Source organism: Herpailurus yagouaroundi, unplaced genomic scaffold (genome assembly GCF_014898765.1).
Source record: "Herpailurus yagouaroundi ecotype Mexico unplaced genomic scaffold, PumYag 197, whole genome shotgun sequence".
Taxonomy (NCBI): domain Eukaryota; kingdom Metazoa; phylum Chordata; class Mammalia; order Carnivora; family Felidae; genus Herpailurus; species Herpailurus yagouaroundi.
This window is the reverse complement of record NW_024412428.1, coordinates 19,611,451-19,623,087: the sequence shown is the minus strand read 5'-3', so window position 1 is coordinate 19,623,087 and position 11,637 is coordinate 19,611,451.

Here is an 11,637-nt window from a genome sequence, read left to right as displayed (position 1 = left end):
ATAGGGTGGAGGGGTTACCTGCACTGGGTAGACTCACTTCCCTGGTGATGGCAGGTGTTGCCCTTGTCCAAACTAGTTTACTTTCCCAGCCTTTACAGTAATTAACAGCAGGGTCTATTGGCCCCCCAAACCACACAGGCATGGGGAAAGATCTGGAGGGTTCAGAAATTGAGATCTGTTGTCATTTCCTGCTATGATGTTAATTTTGTGTATCAACTTGACTGGGCCATGGGGTACCCAGATATTTGGTCAGACTTTCTCAGTGTGTCTGTGAAGGTGTTTTGGGGTGAGATTAGCACTTGAATGGACAGACTAAGGCCATTTGCCCTCCCCAGTGGGGGTGGGCCTCATCCAATCAGTTGAAGGCCTGAATAGAAGAAAAAAGCTGAGTGAGAGGGACCTCCTCCTGCCTCACTGCTTGAGGTGGTCTTTCCCGGCCTTGGACTAACACTGAACCATCAGCAGTTTTGGGGTCTCGAGCCTGCCAGCCTTCAGGCTCTCCTTGTACCCAGGCCTTCAGACTCAGACTGCAACCACACATTGGCTCTCCCGGCTCTCTGGCTTGCCAACCGCAGATCTGACGACTTGCCAGCCTCGACAATTGTGTGAGCCAATTTCCTATAATGATTTTATATATATACACACTCACACATCCTATCGGTTCTGTTACTCTGGGAACACTGGCTAATGCACCTGCCTAGGACAACATAGTGTAGATTGTGGGCAACAGACTCAAGCCCTCCATCCCACCTTCCTGCAAAAAGGCCTCCACTTCTGGGACTCCCTGCACCTTCCTGAGTCCCAGTGTGCACATCCCCATGCTTCTCCCCTCCCCTCCCACACCTGCTTTCTGGAGAGGGCCTGGTGCTGTCCACTTTTCCTGCCTCTTCTCATTCCATCCTCTGCCATGCTGGCCACCCTGCCAGGAATTCCCTTTTCTATTCCCCTGAGTCCTGCAGGAGTGATCTTTTGCAGGCCGCCCTTCACTCCCCGGGCAGAGTATGTTTCTCCTGTGGGGACCTTTGGCCTTTCTGGTCTCCCAGCTCCCTGCAAGGGCCATGCGGTATCACAGTATTTAAATCTGATTCTTCACCTGTCTCTCTGCCCCCAGGCCTACCTGCTTGAGGCCAGGGATTGTGCTTTATTTAACTCTGGATCCCAAGACCCATCCCGGTGTCTCGCACAGAGTAGGACCTCAGAATTCACTTGTTGAATAAATGACTGAACTCCTCATTGACTCATTCATTCAGTCAATCAATGACTCCTCATTGAGTCAACCCATGAACTCCTCATTCAGTCAATCAATGACTGAACTACTGAAGTGAAAACCACAGATAAGACAGTATATACCCTTTCTACCTGGAACATTTCAATCTTGACTAAAGACATGGCAGTTCAGCAAAAGAAATGAACTCACCTAACTCCTGGGGTTCGCATAATGAAGTCTTAGAAAATAATGGCAAAAAAAAAAAAAGAATAAACTGAAAAGTGCAGATTCTCTAAGCATGAGGTACATGGGTATTGTGGCTGGAACTGTGTACCCCAAAAAGATATGTTGAAGTCCTAACCCCAGTACCTGTGAACGTGACCTTGTTTGGAAATAGGGTCTTGGCAGATGTATTCAAATTAAAATGAGCTTATACTCAACTAGGGTGGGCCCTAAATCCAATATGACTGGCGTCTTTACAAGAAGACCATGTGACAACAGAGGCAGAAAGCTCAGAGATGTGTCTATAAGCAAAGGAATGCCAGAGATTACCACCAACCACCAGAATCGAGGAGAGACATTTGGAGCAGATTCTCCCTCAGAGCCTTTAGAAGGAATCAAACCTGCTAACTGCTTGATTTCCAACTTCCAGCCTCCAGAACTGTGAGACAATCAATTTCTGTTATTCTAAGCCCCGGAATGTGTGGTGTTTTGTTAACACCAGCCCTAGGAAACGAATACAGTGTGGGTGGTGGTTTTTTGAGTGTGTACATGGAGGGAGGGTAGGTTGATGATTTTTCCACATCTCAAAACAATAGCTATTATTAGTTTTAGTATTAGTATTACAAACGAAGCCTTATAACCACCTTCTGTGTGTTAAGCACTAGATGTACATGACCTCGTATAATCCTTCATTTATTCTTCCTACCCATCTTGGAGGTAGGCAATATTATCTCCATTTTACAGACTGAGGAAACTAAGGCTTTAACAAGGTGAGTAATTTGCTCAAGATTGGAGTTGGGCATTTTTTTGAGTCCACCATCTATAACCCACACCCCCTCTCCCAATTTTCCAAAACATCCACGCCGTTGTTGACTGCCGTCCCCAGCAGCCAGCCCTGGAAGGCATCCTGTGGGACTGTCTGTGTTTTGGCCGGAATGACGTGGAAGAAAGCCACAGAGGTCGCTGGCCACCACTGGCCACATCACTAGGGACCTGAGCCTGTGGTGGAGTTCATTTAGCGCTGAAAGAAGCTGACTTCTAGAATTCACCCCCTTTGGACAAAAGTACCTGACACCACACAACTCAACAAATGGCAGTGCCTGACAAATGAGCAAATCTACATTATTTATCATTTGTGTGTTCAGGTGCCTCTAACTGGCTGCCCGGGAAACAGCAATCTACCAACCGTGTCAGAGACATCTCTTTCCTTTTGCCTGCCGATAAGCCCCTCCAGACCGAGACCCCTCTTGAAGAGAAGAAATCCCAGCAGACTGGTGGCAAAAGCAGATTTCAACGGGCCGCATTCTTCTTGGGAGTTAGAAGGGCTTCACAGGCCAGGAAGCTAGTCCATTTAGGTTTACTTCTGGGCACGGATGGCTCCTAGAAGTGCCCTGGGGCCAATAACCTCTCTCTGTCTCCAACTCTGAGCTACAAAATGGGAACCATAGCTCACATCTGCCTTCTAGGCATCGTAAAGATTAATGAGATACAGGCAAGGCTCTTACTCCATGCCTGGAACATGGTAAGAGCTAAAAATGGGGACCGCTTTTCTGCCCTGACCCTTTTCCTGTTTTGATGGCCTGAGCCTGGCTGACCTCCGAGGAGATGGCGTGACGGCCACCAGCCACCCCACCTCAACCGCCGCTAGAATCAGCGGCCAGCGTGCAGACCTGGGCGCAGGCCTCGCACATACACACACCTTTCCCGAGCCCTTCTTCCTGACCTGACCAGCATCAGCATTCCAGAGGAAGTGGAGGAGCATTGAAGTAACCAACTAACAATATCACTGGGTCAGTGGAATCACAGGTATTTTTTGTTTTCTTTACGTTGTCCTATTTTATTAAAACATTTCTGCCACGACCAAGAGGGGCATTTCCTCTGACAAGATGCTTATATAGATTAAATGAGATCATGCTTGTAAAAGGCTCAGCACAGCACCTGTCGATAAAAGTTGGCTCTCATAAAAAAAAATCTAACTAAAAGCAATAATATACCTGTATAGGATTTCATGATTTACAGACTGCTTTCATTTACTTTATTTCGTTTAGACACTCACAACTCACTTGAGGTGGGTTTATTACTCCTGCCTTACAGATTAGGAAACTGAGGCTCAACGACATTAGAAAGACTAGACCCCAGTGACTTAGTGAGCAGCAGCGTGGCAGAACCAGCATTAAGCTGTGGGACCTATGACAGTTCTTCTGCTCATGGCCTCAGTATGAGGGGCCATAGGGCAAAACTCTGCTCACAGGGTCGTGGCTCCTGTCCCTTTGGTGGCACTGTGGCTCACAGATAGCTTCCTGTGTCTTTCGGAGAAAGAAGTCCAGCATTGTCTGGCCCCTTATTTCTGACTCTGGGCTCCCTGTTCATACCTGAGTCTATAAACCAGACATCAGCACCTCCCACCCCCGACCCCAACAAGCCAACAAGCCCCTCCCCCTCTACAGAATCAGGACAAACCACAGGCCTGACAGATACAGGAGGGACACTGGTTTGCCCCACGTGATGGGCAGAATGCAGAGCCCTTCGGCTGGTGTGGGACGAGAGCTTCCCTTCCTGGCTGTGTGGGCCAGCCCCCTGAGCCTGGGATAAGGAGCCAGGAGATCCCAAGTTACCACAGATCCACCTAAAAAAACCAAAGGCAAAGTTTTTGAAGGATTTTTTTTTCTTATTTGTGTAATGGCTAACACACCTATTCTTCTTATCACATAAGAAACAGGTTTTTGAGTAAAAGGTAAGGCTCATGTAGTATTTTTGAATTCCCTGGAAGTGGGGGGTGTGGGTGGACAAGATGTCTGTTAAAAGAATCATTCTCCCAGGGTGACTGGGTGACTCAGTCGGCTGAGCATCAGACTTCGGCTCAGGTTGTGATCTCACGGTTCCTGAGTTCGAGCTCTGCGTCAGGCTCTATAATGACAGCTCAGAGCCTGGAGCCTGCCTTGGATTCTGTGTGTGTCTCTTTCTCTTTGCCCCTCTCTCGCTCAAGCTCTGTTTCTCTCTCTCTCTCTCAAAAATAAATAAAACATTAAAAATTTTTTTCAAAAAAGAATCATTCTCCCATTCATTCATTCATTCATTCATTCAACAAATATGTATGGAGCACCTTCCATGTGCCAGATGCTGTTGTTGGAATCGGGAATATAGTTGTCCATGAAAAAGAACTTCCCACATTCCCACAGAGTACAGTGTCCAGAAAGCCCAAACCCAAACTATTAGTACCCAATACGATCAGATCACCATTACTCTCCCAAGTATTCTTGGTACCATTTTGTTCAATGACATGTTCTCGGACCAAAGTAGCACGACGCTGTTCCCAGAATTAAAAACCGGCTGTACTGGAAAATGCAACTGCAGCTAAATACGTATTGAGGCGAACAATGGGTGGTGAGGGTAACCCACTGTCCAGTCCAGGATACGTGAAATGAATTTTCGTGAAGGATGTCTCATCCTCTATTTTAACAGGTATAAACAAAAACCTGTTCGCTGCACTTACAACTGATAAACAAGCTTTTCCACCAAAACATTCCTTTGCTTGTAAACATGTTTTTCTCCAAAGGAGTTAGAGTTATAAACATCCTTCCTCCATTACCAATAAGCCTACGGCTACTGCCTTCCAAGGAGATGAACATCTGCTGTACCCCCAAGTCATAAACATGCTTTGGGTAGTACAGAAAAATTATGGAATATATTGGTAAGTTGAGTCAATTTGCAAAGCATGTACACAGCCAATGATGTCATGGCTTATGCAGTTTGGGGTACGACCAATATGGCCGATGTAACTGTGAACCAATAGACCGTGAAGCGAGCTCAGTGTGCCCAGGCTCCCCATTTGGCATATAGTCCCCGATGCCAAACCATGCGAGTGCTGACAACTCCCTAAATCTCCTTGGCATGATCTGAGACGGTGGACTACAGGGGACCATAAGGGAGTCCTGCCTCAGGGGAAGATGAAGACCAAATTCTCTGCCAGCTGAGACCACTGGATGTGCTGGCTGAGACTGAGTGACGGCCAAAGCAGGAAGTAAGAGGGGCCAGCCCAGGACATGCCTTCCACCCCCACCTCTCTGGCTGGCTGCAGGGGCCCCTGAGCTTATGGAAGGAAAGAAATGCCTGAGCCCTGTTTAGGCTAATTGATGTTCCTACGTGAGGCCTCCGAGTCCTTGACGGTCTGAACTTAGGTTCTTGTTTTCACTTGAGGTGTATCACCAGTCCCATTATTATATACATTGCCAAACCCAACAAAGAGGTTCTAGGGAGACTGCCACGTACGCAATTCCCCACTTCTCCATGAACAACCCAGTTTGAGCGCGATTGGACTGAGGATATTCTCAGAGACAATGCACCGGGCCTTTAAGGGGCTACGTTTTCCCTAAGACGTGTAACCTCGTGATAGACCTGACTTGCCCCCTGAAACCCCCACCCCTTGCACCCCCAGCTAAGGGGCCAGCAGGACTGACAAGTCCTCATCCTCCAAAAGACCCGCCCCCCCGGCCTCCCGCGGAGGCTTCCCCAGGGGCTGCCTTGTGTCTGCCACCAAGCACCCCCAGCCCCCAGCCCCCAGCCCCCAGCCCCCAGCCCGACACGATGACCATGAAGGCACTGCTGCCTGTCGCTTGCTGGGCTCAGAGCATTGGCTGAATCTGTGCTTTTCTGTCATCGCTCTTCCTAAGACATTGTGTCTCTGGCTTGTGCGTCCAGAGCCGTTCCAGAATGGTACCAGCATTTGAGGTCTCTCTGCTCTGCCCCCTCCCCGGCACTCACAGGCTCTTGCGTCCTCCGCCCCTCTGCCAACCGAACCACATCGCTGTTACCGCCACGGGCGCCCTTGTGCTGGAACCAGAAATGATAATGCTGTAAACTCTCACTCCCACACCCCCCACCTCCTCCCACCTCCTCTCACCTCCTGCTCTCCCGAAGGGGCGAATTTCCCAGACGTGCGTGCTGGGAATTCCACCCCCGCTTTTAAGACATCCCCTCACGTTGCCTCTTCAGAGCCTCCACCCCATCTCAGGGGCAAAGCTGCAGGAAGGAGGCCGGCCTCCCTGGTATGCACAGTGGGGGCCGCTCTGAGCCAGGCCCCCCCAGTGTAGGACACAAACCCCACACACCACCGTGCCAAGGGCAGCTTTTGATGGTAGAGCTCTCACAGAAGGCTTCAAAGCTGAAGCACTGAGTGGTTGAGTGCTTGCTCTCTTCACCCCTCACCCTACCTCTTCTCCCTTCTCCCTCCACTGCCCCCTCCCCCCGCAAAAGGGTGATAATTTGCTTTACTGGGCAATTTGAACATAAAATAATCATTGTGTCTATGTATCCGTGTGGCTTCCTGCTCCCTGCCTCTTCCCTGGAGTCCTCAGGGTCTGCTCAGGGACCCCACAGCCCTGTGCCCCAGCCCCAACCCCTCCTTCAGGCAGAATTTGTCTAAAGCCACAGCTTCAAGACTTGCCACATTCCCCGCCTCCCTCCCCCACCCCCACCTGGCCATTCTCACCCCAACTCACACACCCCTGCACAGCTTCTCAAGTGGCTCGTGATTTTTGCTCAGATTGTGGCCCTGGTGTGAGCAGCAGCGGACATTTCTGATGTGGTCGGCTCAGGCCACACGGATGACGCGCAGGTAAAGAAGAGATCACAGCGGCACAGCCTCCGCAGGAATCCCGGCCACGGCAGTGGCCTGCCACGGCCCAGTGTCATTGTCTGGGAGCTCCCTCTCCAGGCCTCAGGGTTCAGGGCCACCTAAGTGTGTCTGCAATCTGTCAGCGTCTCCTCGGCGTAGAGTAATTGTACTGAAGCAGCTTGGCCACACGCCTGTCCGGCCGTGTCATCCAGTGGCCAGCAGAGTCCTGAGCTTGGTGGGTAGGTTGACAGGAGGTCACTGGGGTTTTCAGAGCCAAGCCAAGTCTCCTTTTGTGACCCTTCAGGGGCGACAGGTACATTTCTTCCCATAGTCTACCGTGGACTGAATGTTTATCCCCCTCACATTCATATACTGAAGCCTAGATTCCCACTCTGATGGCATTTGGAGGCCTTTGGGAGGTAATGAGGTCACAAGAGGGGAGCCTCACCCGACACCGGATCCGGTGGTGCCTTGATCTTGAACTTCCTAGGCTCCAGAACTGTGGGAAATAAATGTCTGTAGTTTAAGCCACTCAGGCTATGGTATTCTGTCATAGCAGCCCATGCTAAGACGTGGACCAGCTATGATAAATTAGAAGTAGGTCCATCAAGTCCTATTCTCTTTTTTTAATTTATTGAGAGAGAGAGAGAGAGAGAGAGAGAGAGCAAGTAGGAGAGGGAGAAAGAGAATCCCAAGCAGGCTCTGCACTGTCAGAGTGGAGCCTGACGTGGGGCTCGATCTCACAACCATGAGATAATGGCCTGGACCAAAACCAAGAATCAGATGCTTAGCCAACTGAGCCACCCAGGTGCCCTCATCAAGTCCTATTCTGAGAAGCATTGTAGGTCAAGGGCAAGTGCATGGAAGGCTGTTGTAATAAGTCAGTGATGCCCATGGCTCCATGGGGGAAACAGGTGAGGCATATGCCCTGGACTTACAGCTTCTGGGTTGATTTTTCCTACTGACTCCACCTACCAATTCCTGAATAGTCATGTTGGCTCAGTGGGGAACAGCCTCACCTGTCTAGTTATCATAGCCTGAGTGCGAGACAGGAAAACATGGACTGATCCCAACTCTATTTTTTTTCCTATTTTCTAATTCCATCTATACAAGAAATTGCCGAGATTCTAATTATACAGAAATGTATGAGAAAGTAACACTGAAAGCAAGATATAAAGAACCAGAACATCCAAACACAGTTTGATGCATTTTTTTATATTTTTGACCTGAGCCACTCTCTGCTTAATTTGCTCTGTTTTTAGGATTTTTCTCCAAACTAAGTAATAATTGCATTTAGCTTATCCCAAAGCCTTATTTGTAACTGGTTTTTGAAACAGAATTGCTATTCACACTGGTTCTGGTACCAAACTGAACTACAGAGCTGTTAGGCTGGGCATTAGAGCTCCTCAGTATGAACAAACCCACAACAGGCCCTGAGAATATGGCCCCAGCATTGGTAATGTTCCCAAACCCCTCCCATCCCTTTGTCTTATCACGTAGTCTCTTACTTCTAGTACACAGCACATGGCTTCTCAGACCATATCTACACTTTAAACTTCTTATAACCACAAATGTCACCCTATCCAATCAGAACCAAAGCATGGCAATAAAACCAAACCTCACTGTGAATCCCCCTATCATGTGCCCAATACTGCCTCTAATTCAGGGACATCCATCCTCTATTACAACCTTAGAGACCATGTCAACCATGCATTGATCACATCATCTACTTCTTTTTGACCCTTGAACACATTTACCATTTTCCATTCTACAGATTTCTCATAGAGACAAAGAATTAAGAGTTGAAAGGACAAGCCACAAACTGGGAGAAAATATTTGAAAAAACATATCTGATTTAAGGACTTGTGCCCAAGATATACAAAGAATCCTTAACACTTAACAATAAGAAAACAGACACACTGATGATGCCAAATACTGGCAAAGATGTGAAGCAACGAGAACTCTCATTCACTGCTGGTGAGAATCCGTAATAGTACAGCCACTTTGGAAGACAGTTTGGTGGTTTCTTACGAAACGAAACATACTCTTACCACACAGTCCAGCATTCATGCTCCCAAGCATTTACTTAGTTGAGCTGAAACTTATGTCCACACAAACACCCACATACAAATGTTTGTAGCAACTTTCACACAACTGCTAACAATTGGGAGCAATCAAGACATAAGGGACTGGATACATAAACTGTGGTACATCCATACAGTGGGATATTATTCATCAATGAAAAGAAAAGAGTTATGAAGCCTCAAAAAGACATGGAGAAATCTTTTTTTTTTTTTTTTTTAATATAACGTGTTGTCAGGTTAGCTAACACACAGGGTATACAGTGTGCTCTTGGTTTTGGGGGTAGATTCCCGTGATTCATTGCTTACGTACAACACCCAGTGCTCATCCCAAGTGCCCTCCTCAATGCCCACCACCCATTTTCTCCTCTCCCCCACTCCCCATTCACCCTCAATTTGTTCTCTGTATTTAAGAGTCTCTTATGGTTTGCCTCCCTCCCTCTCTGTTTGTAATTTTTCCCCTTCCCCTTCCCCTCCCCCACAGTCTTCTGTTAAGTTTCTCAAGTTCCACATATGAGTGAAAACATATGATATCTGTTTTTCTCTGACTGAGTTATTTCACTCAGCATAATACCGTCCAGTTCCATCCACGTTGCTACAAATGGCAGGATTTCATTCTTTCTCATTGCCAAGTAGTATTCCATCGTATATATAAACCACAGTTTCTTTATCCATTCATCAGTTGATGGACATTTGGGCTCTTTCCATGATCTGGCTATTGTTGAAAGCACTGCTATAAACATTGGGGTACAAGTGCCCCTATGAATCAGCACTCTTGTATCCCTTGGGTAAATTCCTAGTAGTGCTATTGCTGGGTCGCAAGGTAGTTCTATTTTTAATTTTTTGAGGAACCTCCACACCATTTTCCAGAGTGGCCGCACCATTTTGCATTCCCACCAACAGTGCAAGAGGGTTCCCATTTCCCCACATCCTGGCCAACATCTATTGTTTCCTGAGTTGTTAATTTTGGGCACAGTGGCCCCGTGTGCTGGGTGCCCTCGTGTTGCTCCCTGGTATCTCAATGTAGTTTTGATTTGTATTTCCCTGATGAGTGATGTTGAGCATCTTTTCATATGCTGTTGGCCATCTGGATGTCTTCTTTGGAAAAGTGTCTATTCATGTCTTCTGCCCATTTCTTCACTGGATAATTTGTTTTTCAGTTGTTGAGTTTGGTATTCTTTATAGATACTGACCTTAAGTAAGTATCTTTTGGATACTAACCCTTAATCCGATAAGGACATGGAGGAATCTTAAATGCATATTGCTAAGTGAAAAAATTCAGTCTGAAAGGGCATGTACTATATGATTCCACCTCCATGACATTCTGGAAAAGGCAAAACAATAGAGACAGTAAAAAGATCAGTGGCTCTTAGGGGTTGGAGGTGGGAGATGGGAAGGGACAAGTAGGCAGAGCACAGAGGACTCCCAGGGCAATGAAACTGTTCTGGGGGCGCCTGGCTGGCTCAGTCGGTAAAGCATGCAACTCTTGATCTCGGGGTTGTGAACTGGAGCCCCACACTAGGCGTAGAGTTTACTTGAAAGAAAGAAAGAAAGAAAGAAAGAAAGAAAGAAAGAAAGAAAGAAAGAGAAACTATTCTGCATGTTACTACATTGATGGACACACAACATAATACATTTGACAAAATCATAGAACTACACAACACCAAGAGGAACCTTGAAGTAAATCATGGACTTTAGTTAATAACAGTGTATCAATTGTAACAAATGCATCACACCTATGCAGCAAATTAGTAAGTAGAGAACTGGGGCAGGGGGCAGAAGACAGGAGGGTGGTGTGGAGTGAGAGAAATTGTTTGATGAAGGGCTTGATGGGAACCCTGTACTTTCCACTCAATTTTTCTGGAAACCTAAACCTTCTTTTAAAAATAGTCTTTTGGGATGCCTGAGTGGTTCCTTCAGTTAAGGGTTGGACTCTTGATTTCAGTTCAGGTCATGATCTCTTGATCATGGGATCGAGCCCCATACCCAGCCTCTGTGCTAACAGCACAGAGCCTGCTTGGGATTCTCTCTCCCTCTCTCTCTCTGCCCTTTCCCCACATCTGCACAAGTGAACACACACGTTCGCTCTCTCTCATGAGCACATTCCTGAAAGGAAACAAAATAACAAAAGGGAAACCTTGCATGCACCAGTGTGATGATAGGGCATGAAATAAAGAGAAGGATCAGCTCCACCCTCCACCTCTGAGGTCACAACACTGAATGACTTACTTCTTACAGGTTAGATAGAAATGAACTCAGAATTTACATCCATTGTTCCTTGTTAAAGTTTCCAACCTTTATCCTACAAACCATCCAAAAAGATTCTTTGTCATCGATTCACATCCTAGTCAATTACATGGTGATTCTCAAAGCCCCTTTCTGTGCCAGCATGAATGTGACCTCAGTGGTCCTTTCTTTAGATGAGACTAGAGTTGGGTGCATTATCCAAAGAACCTGATTTTTTTTTTTTTTTTTTTTTTTTTGCGTATCAGGGACCATGCGGGGGGCTTTAC